Source organism: Falco naumanni, chromosome 12 (assembly GCF_017639655.2).
Source record: "Falco naumanni isolate bFalNau1 chromosome 12, bFalNau1.pat, whole genome shotgun sequence".
Lineage (NCBI taxonomy): Eukaryota > Metazoa > Chordata > Aves > Falconiformes > Falconidae > Falco > Falco naumanni.
In genome coordinates this window covers 15,408,412-15,427,801 of record NC_054065.1, presented here as the reverse complement: position 1 = coordinate 15,427,801, position 19,390 = coordinate 15,408,412, and the positions used below count along the sequence as shown (strand labels likewise).

General features: G+C 40.9%; 1 long non-coding RNA gene across 1 annotated transcript in view; it reads left to right on the top strand.

The window, feature by feature from the left end:
* Nucleotides 1-3,028: 3,028 nt before the first annotated feature.
* The window catches only part of LOC121096283, a 74,580-nt gene continuing 58,218 nt past the window's right edge, over nt 3,029-19,390 (top strand). The window contains exon 1 of the long non-coding RNA XR_005830437.1: nt 3,029-3,346. This is a non-coding gene — a long non-coding RNA (uncharacterized LOC121096283). The remainder of the gene's footprint in view (nt 3,347-19,390) is intronic.

Genomic DNA, 19,390 nt, shown 5'->3' with positions numbered 1-19,390 from the left:
AACAATTAATCAAATTTGAATGCTAATTGGAAAGGTATTTCCTTAACGTCCCTTATGGAAGGGAAAAGGAAGGTACTGTATTTAAATAAGTTTTGAAATAAATCAATAATAATAATAAAAAAAAGGCTAAGAGTGGATTTGCAATCCAGGCCTAATGCTCAGTTTGCTCCTAGTCTCCAGATCATGGAAGATTATCAGAGATCAAACCCCTTTAATAGAAAAGAACCTTTTAAATCCACCTCAGCATTGCCCTTATTAGGAATGAAGGAGAGAGGCTCCTTCCGTTGGGAGGAAAGAAGCGCTTAATTCACGGCTTGTCAGAAGAAAGGCGCTTGCTTCAGCAGTGAACCAGGTTAGTTATGGCCCTAATTTACACAGCAGCATGTCATCCTGGTGGAAGAGATGACACCTTTAAGTAATAATGAACAAGCATGCATTGACAGAATAATAATCACAGATTCAAAAGGTTACAGCAGAGAAGGTGGTAAAGCTAAGTGCCTGCTTGAATTCCACTGGGTGCCATAATATCAGGACTCAGGAGCTGCACTTACAATATAAAATAACATTAGTGTGGCAATTAGGACTTAATGGATTGTGGAGAGAAGTCTGCAAGACTTTATAAAAACATCCAGATTGGTCTGTATTCAAGTTTTACTTTACTCATACTTTTTTCTGGCTGTATTATCATCTCCCTCAAAGGCAGGGTTCTCTTAAAACATAGCGAAGAAATTCTAGAGGCATCAGGGCCACTTCTCAGGTTGTATATACAGGCATAATCTCAAAGACACTTCTGCCAATTTATCCCGAATGAAGAATCTGAACTAGGGAATCTATGAACAAATTTGCTGACCTAGCAAAACTAATTTGCTCCAGCAAGCAGACAAAACCAAATTACTACATGTATATTGACCTGGTCTCCTACTCACAGCATTTTGACTTCTTAAGCTGCGTGAGACATCTAGTCCCAGTGTTTCAAAAATCACTACAGACAACCTACAACACTTAGACAAACATAACTCAAATGGGAGACTTTTAAGTGAATTCAAACTCCACAAATTTTGTTAGGACCCTTCCCAGTCCCAGAACGAGGTCATCCAGGTTTCTGGGAGATAATCTGCATTTTTTTTACAGTTCTACTGGATTCTTGGGGGTCCCTGCCACCACGATAGCAGTGTGCCAATGGCCTAGCAATGCGGTACTTGGCAGAAAACCTGGAGAGCAGCTGGAAATATCTTGATGTCACAGGAATAGGAGGCAGGCAAAAAGGAGGCTTGTTTTTTTGCAGACCACTGTGTGGTATAAGATCTTTAACTTCTATGAAAATATATTTCTTCAGTAGTCTTCATATATTATATGCATTCAGCACATCAAACAAACAATGGCCTACAGAGTATATAAATCTCAGGCACCAAAGCAAAAGTTAAATGGCACTGTCTCCACTCCTGCCTGGCTGTTCTAGGGTTCTGATGTTGTCTGAAGACAGGATTTACAGTCTTCTGATCACTGGTAGCAACAGGAAGACTCCAGGTGATTGCCAGCAGTGTAAGGCCACCAGCTCCGGGCTGGTGTCACAGACTGTGTGGCCAGCAGGACCAGGGCAGTGACCGTCCCCGTGCTCGGCCCTGGTGAGGCCGCACCTCGCACCCTGGGCTGGGTTTGGGCCCCTCACTGCAGGGGGGACGCTGAGGGGCTGGAGCGTGTCCAGAGCCGGGCAGGGGCTGGGGACGGGGCTGGAGCACCAGGCTCACGGGGGGCGGCTGAGGGACCTGGGGGGGTTGGCCTGGAGAGGGGGCGGCTCAGGGGGGACCTTATCGCTCTCTGCAGCTCCTGGCAGGGGCTGTGGGCAGGGGGGTCGGTCCCTTCTCCCGGGTAACAAGAGACAGGACAAGAGGAAACAGCCTCAAGTTACAGCAGGAGAGGTTTAGATGGGATAGTAGGAAGAAAATTCTTCACTGGAAGGGTGGTGAAGCATTGGAACAGGCTGCCCAGGGAGGTGGTGGAATCACCATCCCTGGAGGTGTTTAAAAACCACATAGATGTGGTGCTCAGGGACATGGTTTAGTGGTGGACTAGGCAGTTCTGAATTAATGGTTGGATGACTTGGTAATCTCAAAGGTCTTTTCCAAATTAAATCATTCTATAATTATATAATTCTATGATTTGGGTATTTCCTTAAGCTTACAGTAAGAACTGGCAGAAATGAAATATGCCATCACCTCTTCGTTGATCTCTCTTCCCTTTTCTTTCATACACATACAAATTTTCTGTTTCACTTTATTATGTTTCTTACCTCTGGTAAGGTATGTTTATAAGACTATATATTCTCTAAGACTGAAACCTCACAGACCACACAGGTCTGTATTGATTCAAAAACTGACAGTGCAAATGTTCTATTAGTTCCAAGGGAGATTTCAAACCACTACTTTCATTTTAGGATATGCTTTATGTAGGTTTTACAGGTTTTTTACATATGTGCAAGTTTTTGTTTGCTTTCTTTCACTACGCATATACTTGGAATGTCTGGAATAAACCCAACTCTGATAAATAAAACTAATGTGTGCATTCATATGGATGTATCTACACACACACATATATATAATAACTCTGTCAGTCTCTAGTGCCAGTCTTTTAAAGTATTTCCATGGAATTTTCATTTTTCTGCACCAAAGAAAAGTAAAATGGCCATGGTCACAGAAGGGGACAGTGTGAGAGGTGAGAGGCTGAATGCAGACACACTGCACTAACAGCTGTCTGTTTGATTGCACTGATCCTTCCTTAATATCAGGGACTGTATTCATCACTACTTCTTTATTGCACATACGCTTCATTCCCACTAGATTCATGCCAAGAGACAAGAACTTCAGACACTACTCCAGCAGCCCTTTAGGTATCTTTTCCTTCTTCGGTTCCATGGTGACAGAGTATATAAAAACCTTCAGGGATCAGAATCCTACTTTTGCTGCATGACCAGTGTGAGTCAGGTCAGTCTGAGACAGGAAAACAAGAGGTGGGGCAGGAGAAGCGAGCTTGTTGACTCATGGGTGCAGCAGTGGTACTTTGCACAGGTGTCTTCACCTTCACATCTCACACACCCCTGTTACCACATGTCATCACACACCTGCAGTTGGCAGGGCTCCTGGCAGGCTCCTCACTGCAGCTCCCTCCACTGCCTATCCAAGATGCTGAAAAAAGGGATTGGGGAGTTCAACGGGAATGGAGTGACTTGAGAATCAGGAGTGCCTTTTAGGACAGCTGCTCCCTAATAGCTTTCCTGCTATGCAGCCATGAAGCACCTACCCATGTTACATTTCTTTTCAGCTTTAAAGAGAATTTTACAGAGGTACAGGTAAGTCTGTCTGTGTCAGGCTTTGTTTATGTGATTTTCCCATTAGTTTCTTCACTTCCACACTGTGGGGCAGAAGAAAAATTAAACTCAATAGCAATAAATCCACTGCATCAGTGCTGGATCTCTAAATTCATCTCCACCTGGTGCACTGTAATTTGAATATTTAATCCAAATATTTAATTCAAAGTTGTTTCTCCTTTTCTTAGATATACCTTTTAACGTGATATTCTGCTCTTCATTCCATCTGCCATGTGAGGGAAATGTAATCTCTTAAATTTATGTGTACTTAGACATATATATGGGCAATATATTCTTCTAACTGGATGCCTCTAAGTGGGAGGGATTTATGTATTAAACACCAAGGAATTGTACTCCTTGCTTTGATCTCTGAATCAAGCAAAGCAAAGTAGGTTTGTCTAATACAATAACTTGAATATTACCTCACAGTGGGGCGGTGGGCGCTGGCTCCCTAGCATAAAGAAAGGTGGATTTGCTGAGTTTCCAGGAATTTGAATCTTTGCCTTTGCCTGCGCCTTTGCCCCTTTGTGCCTTTGCCCCTCTAATTGTGAAGATAATAAAATTTACAAAATTATCTAGATTATTGATTTTGCTTTTCAAATCTCCAAATTCAGGAAGTGATCCACAATGTATTTAACACTTTAGACATCTCATTCTTCATGTGTATTTGTCTCGTGATCTCATTTTTCACATCCTCATTGCTATAGAAATAGGACACTTAAAAAACCTGTCTTGCCTTCCCTAGCCTTTGGCCACTGTTAACATTTCTGTTCAACTGGATCAAGAGATATTTTTTTTCCCTCTAAGACAGACATAAGCACACTTAAATTTTGTGGAATAGATGACCTTACTCTGAACAATTAATGACCTAAATCACAAATTATCCTGATTTCATATTCAAATCTGGTTTCTTTGAACACAATCATCCCATAATCTTTTAGCATTGACCGACCACATGCATAACCAAGAGCAGAACAATGTGTTAAAAAAAAAAAAGAAAGAAATCAGTTCTTCATGAAAAAGAGAGACTACCTTAATTACTGCTAACAGGCAGTGACCTTGAAATTCTTAGCATATTTAATTTTATGAGCTGTTCAGATAGGGACAGAATAAGTACTTGGGCTGAATCCACTAAGTTATTAGGGCTTATTTCTAGCTGTAAATATTTCAGTAAAAGGATTATATGTTTCATTTAGGTAAATAACGATAGGATCTGCAGCTACTCTTGCTGGCATAAAATTTCTAAGGGCTGTCACTCTGCATGTTTCAGGGCAAAAAATGGATCCAGTGTCAGTGATTTTTATCACGATGCTGCTATATTTGGTGTGTTTCATAAAGGTCCTATACTTATTCTTCTGACAGATTGTCAGCTTCCATTAAAAAAATAAGTTTTTAGCCCTCCTTGACTGAAGCAAAAAAACCTCTTGACTAAATTTGAAAATCAGAAGATATTTCAGATGCCAAATTTATCATTTTGGCACCATGATATCTTGTGATTAAGTTGGAGTGAGTCTTGCTCATGATTTTTGAAAACTTAAGGTCATCCACTCTGTACCAGACTAGGTCAGATGGAAACCGCATCCTTTCTCCAGAATAAAGTTTAGTTTATGTGCAGCCTGTTGACTTTGTCTATTACAGCATCTGGCAGAGTTGACAGCCAGCTATAGGATACTGAAACTAGAGATTTCAGGAGACCCACTAGGGCAGTCACTCCTTGTCAGGGCCTGCTAGGGAAACCCACCACTGGGTATTTTCCAAGAGTGTTGTGCTTAATCTAATTCTGAAAAAGGAAAACAGTAAATTAACCCATTGCTTCTCACCATTGATTTGATTTTGCCTCTCAGCTGAGTGTCACATGTGACACCTGCAGGTCCTTGCCTTGCTAAGTGCTCCAGCCTCAGTGCACCCTAAGCCACTAACTGGATAGCATTCCTCCTCCGCATCCTCCAGGTCACAGGTTTTTAAGGGACAGAAAAAGGTTTAAGGTTAACTAACCTCTTCCAGAAGATTACAAATAATAAGATAAGGCAGGCATATGAAAAGACGCTTATGAGTCTTGCAAAGTGGGAGACAAAGCAGATGAGCCTCCCACCCCCCTGGTCGCATGGGTAGCTGAGGACCTCCCTGCTGATGGAGAGCAGGTGCTGGCATGGGGAGGGATGGGCTTGTACTGCAGGTGCCCCTGTGCACAGCTCTCAGAGCCATCTGCTCTGAATTAGATTGGATTAAAGACACAGCATAGGCAAATCTCTTTTTGCTGTTTGTGTGACATAGGTTTATCCCATGTGAAATATGGCTTAGAAGAAAGAGCTGCCTTTCTCACATGCTAGGGAAAGGCAGTTAACAAGAACAGCTTCTAAAGTCAGCTAACAGAAACACCCCTTAAATGAGATATGACACTTTGGCAGGCAGTCTTTCTTTTGATAACCCCAGCACAAAGAAAAAAAAATATCAGGGCAGGTACCAAAAGCTCCATGCAGGATTTTCTGAAGTCAGGGAGACACAGGCAGGCAAAGCAATCAGTACGAATAGCACTGGATTCATAGTCGCTTTACAGAGAGAAAGACACATAAGGGAAATGGGCAAATCTATGGCAATATGTCCTTAAGCACGATTCCCATCACATCTCTGAAGGAGACAAATCTCTGTTTCCTTCTTGACTTCCCTAGGTGGTTACCTTGGCATGACAGCAACAACAACAAAAAACCTGTAGAGAAGCCTGTTGTTACAGTGTCAGGAGCCGATCCTTTTTGTCCAGTTCATCACTATTTTGACTGGTTTCTACATACGTATTGCTCTCTGAGAGACTGTCCTGAACCTACTTGTCTTTATTCACCATGGCTGCCCAGCACTCAAATTTGTGAGGCAGTAGATATACTTATGTCTTTTGCATCTATATAATGCCCCTTTAGTAGAGATAATCTTTGCTTGTTCCTTTGCAAAACAGCTGCTCACTCTGCCTGCCCCTTTAGTAGAGATAATCTTTGCTTGTTCCTTTGCAAAACAGCTGCTCACTCTGCCTTAAAGGTGTCCCCTTTTCCTTGTGAATAAAGCACACTGTAAAACGTAAGGGAAGAGTCAAGCAATGCTTATCTAATAAACATGTTGGTCCCCATGTTTAGTTTAGAGACTGAAATGTACCGTTCCAACAAAAGTCAAGCCCTGTACATGCATCCTCAAATAATAGGTAGAGGGCACTTTTCCATGTTACTTGTACCTACAGTTCAATTATTTTAAAGTTAAGGCTCTCCTTGCATTTCTAATGTTTGGGAACAAAGGAGGGGGAACAGGGAAGCTGGTGCCATGCAGGAGAATGGAGCAAGGTTGGAACAAATGAAAATAAAAAAAAAGACAACAGAAACACAACAGACCAAAGGAGAGACTAAAGATTCAGAAAATGTCATAAAAAAAAGTAGAAATGCCTTTTCTTTCCAGATTTTGGGCAAAAATACACTTTTATCAGAGAAGATAGGTCACTGTTATATCAAGAAGATTAAATGATTTACACAGTTTCAAGGAAATTTTGAGAGACATGATACTGAGCTCTTTTACAATAGAAAAAATATAAGCAATTAAAGATAATGGAATTATCATAGATTATATACAATATATTAACTAGAACTGAAAGGTATTGACTAGAACTGAGAGGATATTTTTGACACTTCTTGTCAGAAATTACTGATTAATAAAATTAAAAAATAATATATGTGAGTAGGCCATTCCTCCTGAGTTATTTACACAAATTTTCAGGAAAATGTTACAGAACTGTCAGAACAGAACATTTCAGCTCCTTTTCAGAAATAAAAGTCAGAGTTTTCCATTTAAAGTGTGGGGGTTTTCCTGTTATTAAATGAAACAAAATAAAATTCAAGAACAAAAAATAAAGTAATATATGTTTATTACTAGTGTTCCAGTTGGAAAGGAATGGTGGGTTGTTTTTTTTTTCAGTATTAAATTTTCATAAATGAGAAATCCACTTCCTATGGAGTATTAATAAAGACTTATATATGGCTAATCAATCTTATTTGTTTCAATCCTATCATCTTTGACATAAAAAATACCATACTTCCAAAAGCTCTATTTTTATATGTCCCTCAAGACTGTATTAGCCACATGACAGCTTTTGGCAGACAGCATGCTGTGCTATGTGGTTTGTTTATGCTGCAAAGCATAATAGAAACAATATATTTAGCATATGTTTTGGCTGGTCCACACATTGTTTGAACAGCTCTGTATCTAATATAATTAAAGTAGTAAAAAGTTGTGCAGGCAAATCTTTTAAGTCTATGATATTCAGATTTTATGATCCTTGTGACAGCCATTGTCTTCTGTTTTACTTCTGTAAGGGCTCTTGTAGTGGTACAACGCATTACTGCAATACAATTGTTAACTGTATTACTTTATAAAATTTGGAGAAAAAGCTGTTACCACATTAAAGCCAAATTTTTCGAATAATCCTGGAAAATATGATCAAAATATTCCTGGATTCTGATCACACCTGACATCTCTGCTTGTAAATTAAACAACAAATTTTTTTGAGAAAATCTCCCGTGTTTATGGAAATAAGCGAACACTTGGCCTGTTGTGGTCTTTTAATTGCCCACATGGCACCAAGTTCATATGTAAGTGGCACAAGTAAGGCCAAATGGGATTGCCTACGCAGTACAGCAGACATCAGACTGGATCAGAGCAATGTCCATCCAGCCGTGCCGTATCACATCTGACAGCTTGAGTAGTGGTTTCACAGTAGCTGTGTCGTTGTGAGCTAAATACAACCCCCTTTGGTTTCGCTATAGACTCTGTTCAACAGGTCTGACAGGGCTGGCTGAAGTCACCATGTATTGGATTTGTGTGGCAAAGCTTTGGTGGTGGTGGTGCTAGAGGGGGGGCTTCTGTAAGAAGCTCCTAGAAGCTTCCCTCACGTCCGATGGAGCCGATGCCAGCCGGCTCCAAGACGGACCTGCCAGTGGCCGAGGCTGAGCCCAGCAGCGACACTGGTAGTGCTTCTGGGATAACCTATTTCAGAAGGGGAAAAAAACCTGCACAACCACCTGCAGCCAGAGAAAGGGGTGAGCTTATGTTAGAGCACCAGCCCTGCAGCCCCCAGGCCAGGGCAGGGCAGGGGGGGCTCCAGGTGCCGGAGCAGATTCCCCCCAGCCCGCGGGGCAGCCCCTGTCCCCAGCCCATGGAGCCCCCGGGAGGCAGCTCCCCCGCCCGGGGCAGGGGGTGCCCGAGGGAGGCGGTGACCCCTGGGCAGCCCATGGAGCAGGTCCCGGCAGGGCCTGTGCCCCCGCGGGGACCCGGGCTGGGGCCGGCTGGGCCCGAGGGGCTGCGCCCGCGGCGGGACCCCCCTGGGCGGGCGGGACCCCCCTGGGGCAGCCGGTGGGGAGCGGCAGCCCTGGGCAGGGCTCAGGCTGGGGCAGCGGGAGCCGGGCTGTCTCCCGTGGGAGGGACCCCGGGCTGGGGCAGGCAGGGGGTGAGGAGCCTCCCTGAGGGTCAGGAGCGGCAGGGACAGCGTGAGGGACCGACCCCGGCCCCGTTCCTGTCCCCTGCGCCGCTGTGGGGAGGAGGGAGAGAACTCGGGAGTATTTGGTTTTCTTTCTCATTACCCTTCTCTGATTTGATAGCTAATAAATTAATTTCCCCAAGTCGAGTCTGTTCTGCCCGTGACAGTAATTGCTGAGCGATCTCCCTGCCCTTATCCCGACCCACGGGCCTTTCCTTGTATTTTCTCTGCCCCGTGCAGCTGAGGGGAGCGACAGAGCGGCTTTGGGGGGCACCCGGCTCCCAGCCAGGGTCAGCCCACCACACACCAGTAAACAGCTCACTGAAGTTTATCTACAGTGGAAAAAAAAAGCCCACACATGCAAGTCTTTCTGGCTGACATATAGGAGGAAAATAAAAGGAAGATCAGTTTGTCTCTTCCATTGAGCTGTTTGCAGCCAGTATTGGAAGTTTCTGTGGTCTGCTGCAAATTCTGTTAACTGGCAATTCATAATTATATGCTCAGTCATCTCTTACTTAAAACAGATAATTGTCCTCAACAGCTCTTAATAAAATTAAGACGCGCCTTTCTGGAGGTCTTACTTAATTACTAATCTCGTGACATCTCTGTAATCTTTTTGATTCACCTCATCCTGCACATTTCTCTGATCTGGCTGCTCCTGCCAATGGTGAGTGCTATGTGGCAAAACAATACTACTGTCACTACCAATTACCCTGGCAGGGAGTTCAGCCGAAGGCTGTTGTCAACCTAATGAGGTGTACCCAATCAGGAGGAAAATGCAGCTCCATTTCCATCCCCGGGGTGGTAACTACTTTTTAAGAGTGATCAATTTTTGGTTAGATTAAGAAGTGGAAATAAACAAATGTGCATAATTACTCTGTGTGATCTCCTGCACCAGCTGGGGTGGGGAGAGAATTGGGCAGCCCGAAGAAGCACATGGAGATCCAAGGGCTGTCCTTTAACATGCTCTGCTGCTGGGATAGCAGTCTGTCTTTGCTATTTAATACTTGCATTTTTATCAAAAAGAAGGGTTATTAGGCTTTATTCTGCGGTTATGTAAAGCAATCAAAAACTGCCACTGATTTCAAGGAAAGCAAAAGCAAGTGCTTTGCCAGGACATGGTGCTGCTACATGCTCTTTAGATAAGGCAAGAGCAGGAGCGCTGTTGGAAGAAGCAGACAACAAAGAGGAGCAGAACACTTAGGTCAGGATTCATCTTACCTACTTTTAGCCATCTAAAAATTAAGTGCCTAGCAGACATGTTAGTCATTTAGGCTCCCTCTGCAGCCTTTGTGCAGAGAGATGGATGCACTTCAAGATGCTGATCAATCCTTTCCACTCCACCAGCGGTACGTAGGGGTGTCTTTCACAGAATTAGGGTGATGCAGTTTCCCATAAATAGGTCACATAAACCCTTTCGGTGGTCACCATAAACCAAGTGAAATCCATTTGCACATAACGCAAAACATGACTCTAGTCAACAACTACCATACTCTTTCCATTGCCTTTAACCAGTTATATATTAGTCAGTATTAGCCAAGGAGTATATTAACACTGTCAGAGGACCTGGATGGAGTACTTTATGCAAAAGGTGTTTAAACCTGAAGGTATTGTAGAAATGTACGTAGGTGAGCAAGCAAACAGTGATGAGGGGAGTGTGAGAAACATCTTGCGGTTTTGGCTTTCTGTTTCAGCTTTGATCTTTCCTGGCAATCTTGGCAATCAATACTGTGACTGTGCAGGTTTGCCCAATCCTCTCAAGTTGAAATTCACTCTGTGTAGGGAGAAAACAACAGAAATGCATGAGACAGAACCCACATAAGGACATAGATAAATTTCTGGGTTCTTTTGATACCCTGCAAGAAGAAAACTCTTTTTTTGTTCAAGTGAGGAAGAGCTTGGGAGAGGTGTGTTTGTCTTGCTCAGAGTAAGTGGGCCTTGCAACAAATCACATTTACCAACAGTCAACCTATACTGAATACTACAGTTGTCCAAAATGTGTTGCATGAAGGATATTGAGAGAGGCTTAAGTCAGCCTTTATTAGTGGTCTGGAAATGAAGTTACACCAACTTTAAAGTTACCAAAGTTGTTAAAAACAATGGGAAAAGAGAGAGAGGGAAGGAGAAAGGAAGGGAAGGGAAGGCAAGGGAAAAGGGAAGGCAAGGGAAAAGGGAAGGCAAGGCAAGTCAAGTTAAAAAGAAAGTAAAGGAAAGGAAAAGGAAAAAAAGGAAAAGCTGTCCCTGTGACCAGCTGGGAGTCATTGCCAGATGAACACCCCCCTCTGCAGTCTCTCCAGTACAGCAGGTTATGATAGCGATGGTAGCCATTGACATCCTTGTCCCCCAGGACTTTGTACTTTCCATCAGGATCTGCTACAGTTCCTATGGGATGTTCCCATTCATGATTCTCTTTATACTGACTGTAGCACACTTAGCTGGGCACAGGCATTGCACATGGATTGGCACTAAACTTTTGTGCATGTGTTTCATTGGATAATCCTGTCCGGGTATCTAGATAACCATGGTTTACTTTGCTATGCTCTAAGTTTTGGGTTTCCCTAATATAAACTAAAAGCTGTAAGATGCCCTGTAGAAAAAGGGTAGGAAGGGTGATTCTGCATGCCAATGGCAATTGCATTCCGTAAGAACCATATATATGATCGGTATGTGGGTTTGCGGGTACAAGGCCATGAGGTAAACCTTGTGAGACTAACAGAATGAAACAGAAAGGGAAAAAATACTACCCTGGCAACACAGGAAAGCCCAGCCACAGAAGCCCAGGTGAACAGTTACAGTGAGCTTTGAGCAAAGACAGGTTGCAGAGCAGCGAGTGGAAAGTGCTCAGCCTCACAGTGATTGTGGTAGCTGAGGCACTGTGCATTTTAAAATGAATGTATATTGGCTGGAGAAATATATATTGCAGAATTACTTTTCTTTCAAGCTGGAGAAAAAAAAACAACCCACCATACCAAACACAGTGTGTTCTACAATTTTGCAAAATACTGCGATCTGGCTTCCAAAGTTTCCAAACAACAAATGTTTGTATTTTCAATTAAATTGACAAAAGTGTCATATTTTGTTTCCCTCAAAATTAAATACGTGTATTTTTACAACACTTGCTATTTGTTTAAAGTAAAATGAAACCTGAAAAAAAATTATGTCATTTTCATTCCCATACTTAAAAATCAAATCATTGAGCTGAAATCAGATTTAATGAAACAATATTTTGTGCAGAAAGAGTTGGTATAATATAAAAATATTGAAACAGCTCTTTAAAACTTACTCTGCATAACCTTTTGACTTTCTCACTTGCACTTTGTTCACTTCATGCTCCTGTTTAATCACCTCCTTCAGACATTCAGAAACGAATTTGCATCTTCACATATACACATCTTGGGTTTTACTGTGTTATTCTTTTTATTCTGATAATGCAGTCTTTGCTTCATTCCCTAATTTCTTGTCAAGTTTCCTTCCCCTTCTTTATTGTGCTTACACACACTTCTCTTTTTCAACATGTCCAAGGCAAAACATGGAATACATAATTCAGAAAAAGCTATTTATATATGTCATGGAGATAGGGATCTATCAGGACTTTCTAATTTCCATGAGAAATCTGAGCAGGTTGTCTGGTCGCCTTGTGGATTATGCTGCTAAGTGCAATCCTTTGGCTCACCGGAATAAGCATCTTCCTTCTCACCCAGTACAGACTAAGACCACCAGATCTACTGTCTTCCTTTAGAAGCTAAGTGGCAAAGCTGTGTTATTCTTCCCCTGAACATTTCAGATTTTCTCCCTAGAATACCCTTAGACAGAGGAGAGAGAAGTGGCCATTGGTTAGTAGGTCAGGAAATAATAAATGAATCAAATTATTCTGACCTTGAATGGATAATTAAATTCTTGGACACTTTACAGAATAAGATATTCTACTTAGTCCAGTGAGGGAGACCAAATTCAATGGCACAGGTGAGTCCCCTGATGTTTGAGTAGATTGCATGGCATGTACTGTGCCAGTTAAACCCTGTTCACAGAGAGTTAAAAACCAACCCATTACTGAGAACCAAGTTGACACATTTCCAGAACAGCTTTTCTTCCATGTTACTTCACAAACGTTCTGGATCTTCAACCATGTTTTCCCAAATTCTTCTGCTGGCCTCTGAGCGTGAGAAGATCTTAACTCCTACAAAAAACATGCATTATCAGTCATGAGACAGCTTAACTGGTCATAAACCATTAGTGAAGGCACAATGCAAATAAAATTTGCCTCTCAGTTTATACAGGAAAGAATGCTTGCATTTTAGTAATACATTAGAAAAAAAAAAAAAAGAAAGAAAAGAGAGAGACATGGGGGTTTCCAATTAACAGACTTTGTATCCTTCTGTGTTTAATGTTTAAAATAAGTTTATTTGGGTTATAAACTATGCACACAGTAATAATATTACTGATGCTGACCTTGCAAAGCACAGCTCTGTGCTTTATGAATCAATCATCAGTGCCTGGAGCAAAAGGAAAAATAAACCTGCAGAGAAACCACCAAAAGAGCAGGTGAATAAGAAGTGTCTGCAAGTATATGAGGACACTGGTACCAAATTAAGCAGAATTTGCCTCTACACCTACAGTACGGTAATAGAGAATTCTGATTCATCTGTAAGGTTACTGCCTTTTGCTGTTAGTACATAGGTGTTAAGTGGTAGAAAAAGCAGTGCAAACTGGTGCCTCTTGGTGGATGATTTGCGTGTTGCAGGGTCAGGTACCACCACTTGGGTCATGCTGTACTGAGGCCTCAGTATCAGCTTGTATGATGAGTCTCTGCCCCATGATGGCAGCTTGCTCAGTCGTTCTCCTCACTCGCAGGTACACCAGATGAACAGATTCCTGTTGACTCACCTACTCCTGTAAGGCAAAACCATGAAGATCAGCAAAAGCCAGCCATAGAAATAGTCACTGACTAGAAAAGGATAAAAATTAGCACCCAATAATTCATCAGAGAACTACAAGAATTGAAGGGAAGAAGGAAAGGTTTTAATGTGGAGGAAGGATCCAGCCAAAAGGGCATGTGTGACCTTGCCCTCAATTCCCCCTCTGAGCAGCAAGAGGATCCTTGCTCAGCCGCTGTTACATTCTTACACATGATGTAACCTTTCTGCTGGAGATGCCTACTTTATCTTTCCAAATTGCTAGTGTAGGAAACACTTCTGCATTTTTATGTTTGCAAATTTTCCTATTCTACTGGGTGTTCAGACAGACTCACAAAAGCAGCCTTAAATGAATTAGCAAGGAAATTGCTCTGCTTACTGGAAGATCAGAAAGAAAATACAAAGGAGAAAGATACAGATTAATGCTGTGTTTGCCATAAACAAAGAACTGTATTTTTATTTTCATACCCTGAATGACTCTTACGGGATAAACCAAAAATAATAATAATTAAAAAAAAGGAGACAAGAAAACAAATATCTTATGCAAAGGCACAGCACATGCCTCTCCTCTGTAACATGTAGCATGCTACATCTAAAATGAACATGAAATGTCATCTCCTCCAGTAGATAACAAGCTTCTAGAAATGCAAAAGTGCAAAATACATGGAAGTGGTCACGTCTTATATCACAATACCTGGGGTTTATTTACATCACAACAGAACTATAGGTATTCATACAACTTGCACAGACCTGCCCCTATATGTTCAGGAAATTTAGAGAAAACCAAAACTAGAAAAGACACGTAGCAACAGGATATCTAAAATTTAAGAATCCCTTCACCATAAATAATGATTATGAGAATACAGAGCTTTGCAATTTGAAGTATTCTAACTAAGAAATTTCAGAGAGCTTTTGAAAAACTAATAATCATTTAATTTTCCCAATATACTTGTAAGATAATAAAATACTGGTTAGCCTTATTTTTCAGGTAAAGAAAAAAGGTGCAATTGATTCACTGAGTACTGCTAAGAATGAAACCTTCTTAGTTCAAGAATTTATTACAAGGTAATCTTTCAGTTCTTTCCTTTCATCATTCTCCTGACCAGTCAATCGTTCTGACAAAGGGTTTAAACTATGAGCATAAGAAACAATACTAGAAGACAGTAGAACACGTGCTTACTCCTTCATTCTTTGTAAAAAATAAGAAAAACAATCAACATAAATTCAATCAGATTTCATTAGAAATCAATTATTTTAACAGTCCAGTGTTAATTTCTGCAAAAATGCAATAGACAAAACATGCTTGGTATCTGCCCAAAGGGGAATATTTAGATATTAGATTATCTGAACTGCTAAATTAGCAAGGGTTCTATCAGGCAGCCAAACAAGTGGTTGATATTCATTGTGCTTCATACCTATTATCTTGTATAGTGATGGCAAGGTTCTAAATTTTTATGTAGTCATTGTTCCACAAGCATAAAAATTACTGTACAGTCACAACATCTGACAGCACTGCACTTTTTGCCTGCATAGCATCAAACACCTTAGAAGCTATGCAAGTATTACTTTCATTTCACAGATAGGAAAATGGAGTGCTGAGAAACACAAAGTAATACAGATGACGAGTGAACACAGCCCCAATAACTTCGCATGGTGTCACAGGTGGCCTGGACTTGTTCCAGTTAATTTTCAGATTTAACTAAGAAAGTTAAGTGAAAAATCTCAACAGGTCTGGGGAGGGGGGGGGGTGGGGGGGTGAGAGATATACATCTGGAACAAAACTGAGGCCAATTTTATCTCACTTATGATATGCACAAAATGGGATGTTCTGAATACCAGCCAGTTTCTTGCTTTTGACCACACTTTGATCTAGACCACTGACTAGTATTTTTAGCACATTGAGAACACTTGTGGTCACATTAGTGTATTTTAATATAGTCACACTGAATAGCTGTCTCCCAGATAAGTAAAATTTGCCTCCTTAATTTTAATTAACCCTTGTCACAGGCCCTGGGCTGAGGACTCAAGTAATTGTTCCCTTAGTAGTTCTTTTCAATGCACATCCCGATATATCTTAAAACCAGGCCAGGGTTTGCTGTGGGCAATGCACCATTTCAAGTGCATTGACATCACTTCTGTGAGGTCTGCAAGTCACACAACACTTCAATTTCTTTCATTCAAATATTAATATCTGGTTTATTTCAACATCCATTTACTGAGTTTTACATTCTGAGAAAACATTGAAGTGCCAATCATAGGTCCCCACAAGCTTGGAGTAAAGATACACAACATCCAAGAGATATCTCTAAATTGGAGCATCCAATCACAGACACTGTTACTTTTAACAGGGTTCTTCTGTTTTGTTACTAGTGAACATCATCAGGGTTCTGAAGGAACTGGTGGTGCCAGGTCATGCTCTATAATCTTTGAAGAGTTATAGCAGCTGAGGGTGGTGTCTAATTACTGAAGAAAGGCAAACATTACCAATACCTTCCAAAAAGACAGGAAGGAAGAAGTAGAGAGTTTTTAAGGACAAAAGGAACCATCAGAGTTGATCTACTCTGGTCTGCTAAAAAAACTCCACGATACCACAAAACAAAGCAAAAAAAACCATCCCTAAGACATACAAATACATACATACAAACAGTCAAACCTGTCACAGGTTTCAGTTTAGTGGTTCCTACATCCAGCCTTGCTGTTAGAGAAACAAATCTGGTTAACCAGATGGAACCCCAGCCTCACCACCTGATTTAGCACTCTAATGCCTTTTGGACTAAGCTGGTGGAAATGTTATATTCCGTGCATTGAAAAGCCATGATAGAAATATTTCCTCCGAACGAAAAGATTGATAGAAGCTTTGTAGACTTCTTTGCACTTATCTTGATCCACATCACGGGTCCCTTACAACTAGAAGCTACTGTCCACAGGTATTTCCAAAAAATGGGACCAATGGTTGTCCTTGGTTCTATCACTGTAGACTTCAAGTGTGTTGATATTCTCAAGGCTATTGCAAAATAAATAATTGAGGGACTGCAAATAAGAGGTGGCCAGCACATCTTAGTACACAGGACTATGTCTTTTAAAGTTATAAAAGCAAAGGTTAGGTTCTGCTAGAGACCGTAATAGCACTAATAAACCATCATACATTTTACTAACACAAATTTCCTATTGGACGTTTGCATTGCTTGTTTGTTTTCCATCTCATCACTTTTAAATCAAGGATAATCCTACAGATAGGACATTTCAATAAGATGTAACTAATGCTTTACATGCAGAAGCAGAATAACTTTTTTGAGTCCTGTGTAGACCAGTATTGTTTGGTTTACACAGTATCGCATGTTTTTACTAAAATCAATAATAAAGTCATAGTATGACAATTTATTGTCCTGACCGTTAGCTGTTGGTGGCTCAGAACTCTAATATTGCAGTGTTGATTGCAATGTAGGTTTACAGACAGACCAAAATATATGAACTTCAGAGAATTATGTACCATTTTGGAAAGCACTCCAGCCAACACAGACAAGCTAACATGAAGCTCTGAGATCAGATTAAGACCTTGCAAACCATCTGAGAAGAGCCTGTCTTGTCAAAGTTCCCACTCAGGACTGTCTAGAAATGGAAAGTGGAAAGAACAATTCTGAACATGTAAACACCATGAAGAAATCATGAGCTTGATGCTAAAAAGAAGCCCTTCTATCAGGGATGGTACACTCAGCAGGATGTAGAAATCTGGTCTGAGTTTTAGAGACAGATGCACTTAAGATGGTGTCTTGACTTCCAAACCCTTGTTTTCTGACTTACAAGCTTTGTGAAATCTAAGAAAATTACAGTTGCTTTATCTCACATGCTAAAAATTGAATACATCAACAAAGCAAATCAAAGTAGGCTGTAACCCATTACATCATCATTAATATATATGCAGTCATTGCTATATAGCTCTCTCTCTCTTATTCTTTTCATACACACAATATGTAAGCGTATTATTTATAGATATACACTGTATATATAAAACCACAATATAAACACTACAGGTAGATACTGTATATGTATATTCACTATATAACTCAATAATATTTCAACAAACATGAAATTTGGAATCAAGCAGTTAAAAACCTAGAAGTCAGGTGCTGTAGAGCTAATACTGAACCAGCTGCCTGGCTTTCCCCCACACGTGACAATGGTGCTGTCTCTGTGGTAGATGGAGAGAATCAGATGTCTCAGGGATTAAGAATCTCTCTCTGTAGCCAACAACTGTGAAGCTCTGAGAGAAGATTTACATTCCAGTCTTCTCCTGACCTTCAGCACCTGACACAAGGTTTTTGGAAAGTAACTCTCCACTTTTAGGCAATTATTCTGAAATGGCAAGTATCATGCACATCACTGACCCTTCCCTGCTCTGCCCTCATTAAAGATTTGACATTTATTCACTGTTCATGGGGCTAGAAAGAAAATGAGTAATTTAGGGAGCATTGGTAAAGCTGGTATCTTAGAAATGTATTTTCTTTCCTTTCCTGTGCAGCAATGGTATTTCCCAAAGTTTGAGGTTCAGACAACAGACATGAGTAACTGTTTTGAAAGCCCAGCTACATAAGAAGTATTCATATGGGGCTGACATGTGAGACCTATGGGATGCCACGCCTTTCCAGACTGTCAGCTGGAAGGTAAAGTGAGCCTATTTTGCCTCCCATGCCCTTCAGTTGTGCAGTTGATTTGGATGCAGCTGGACATCTAAAACAGTATCAGACATCCCTATTTGGGTAGCTAAATCCCACTCATGGTGAACAGATTAGGTATTTTCTTAAATGTCCATCTCAACTGACCAGGCATTGAATGGGTCCATTTGGCTTTCTGACAAAGCTTAGCATCCATAGATTTAATGGGTCAGTTTACTTGAACATTCTTAGTTTAAAAGGTGCTTTATTTTCCTGGATCATCAGTGCATCAGTTGCACCAAAAAGGGCTCATGCATTTATTAGCTTATGGCTCAGTACAAATGGGAGTGTAAAGGATAATTGCTGAGTAATAGACTGGTTTAACAGAAGACATCTCTAAATCTGGAATGGAGTTATGCTCAGAAACCTGCATATCCCTCATTTGCCACAGGGTGGAAACAATCTCAGGAACTCATCTCAATAACATCACTGCAACAATTCAGATGTAAAAGTTAAATACCATATGCTGTACATACGAATGCAGATGCAGCTGATAGCTTGGAATAGCTCTGAACTGAGCACATGATATGGTTTTAAGTAGCTGCCTGAATGCCTCTTTACACCCAAGAGAACAGTATGGCTCCTCAGGTGCTGTTCCAATCTAGTATTGAAACAATATATTAGTTTTATAAAATTCCATGTAAAACCTGTTTTTCATATTAAACTAGATAACTATAAAGAGTCAGTGTACTAATAAAAGGAAGAAGAGCTCAGATCTACAAATGTATTTAGGTACTTAATGCCTCTAAGCATTTGTCTCCCATTAGGTTTTGAATGGGCAAATTAGGACATAAACTGCACTTCTAAGTTCAGGCCAGAGGTTTTCTCCCCTACATCACTAATTTGGGAAGATTTTCCAATGATCAAAGACAGATTAATCTCTAAAGAGAGTATT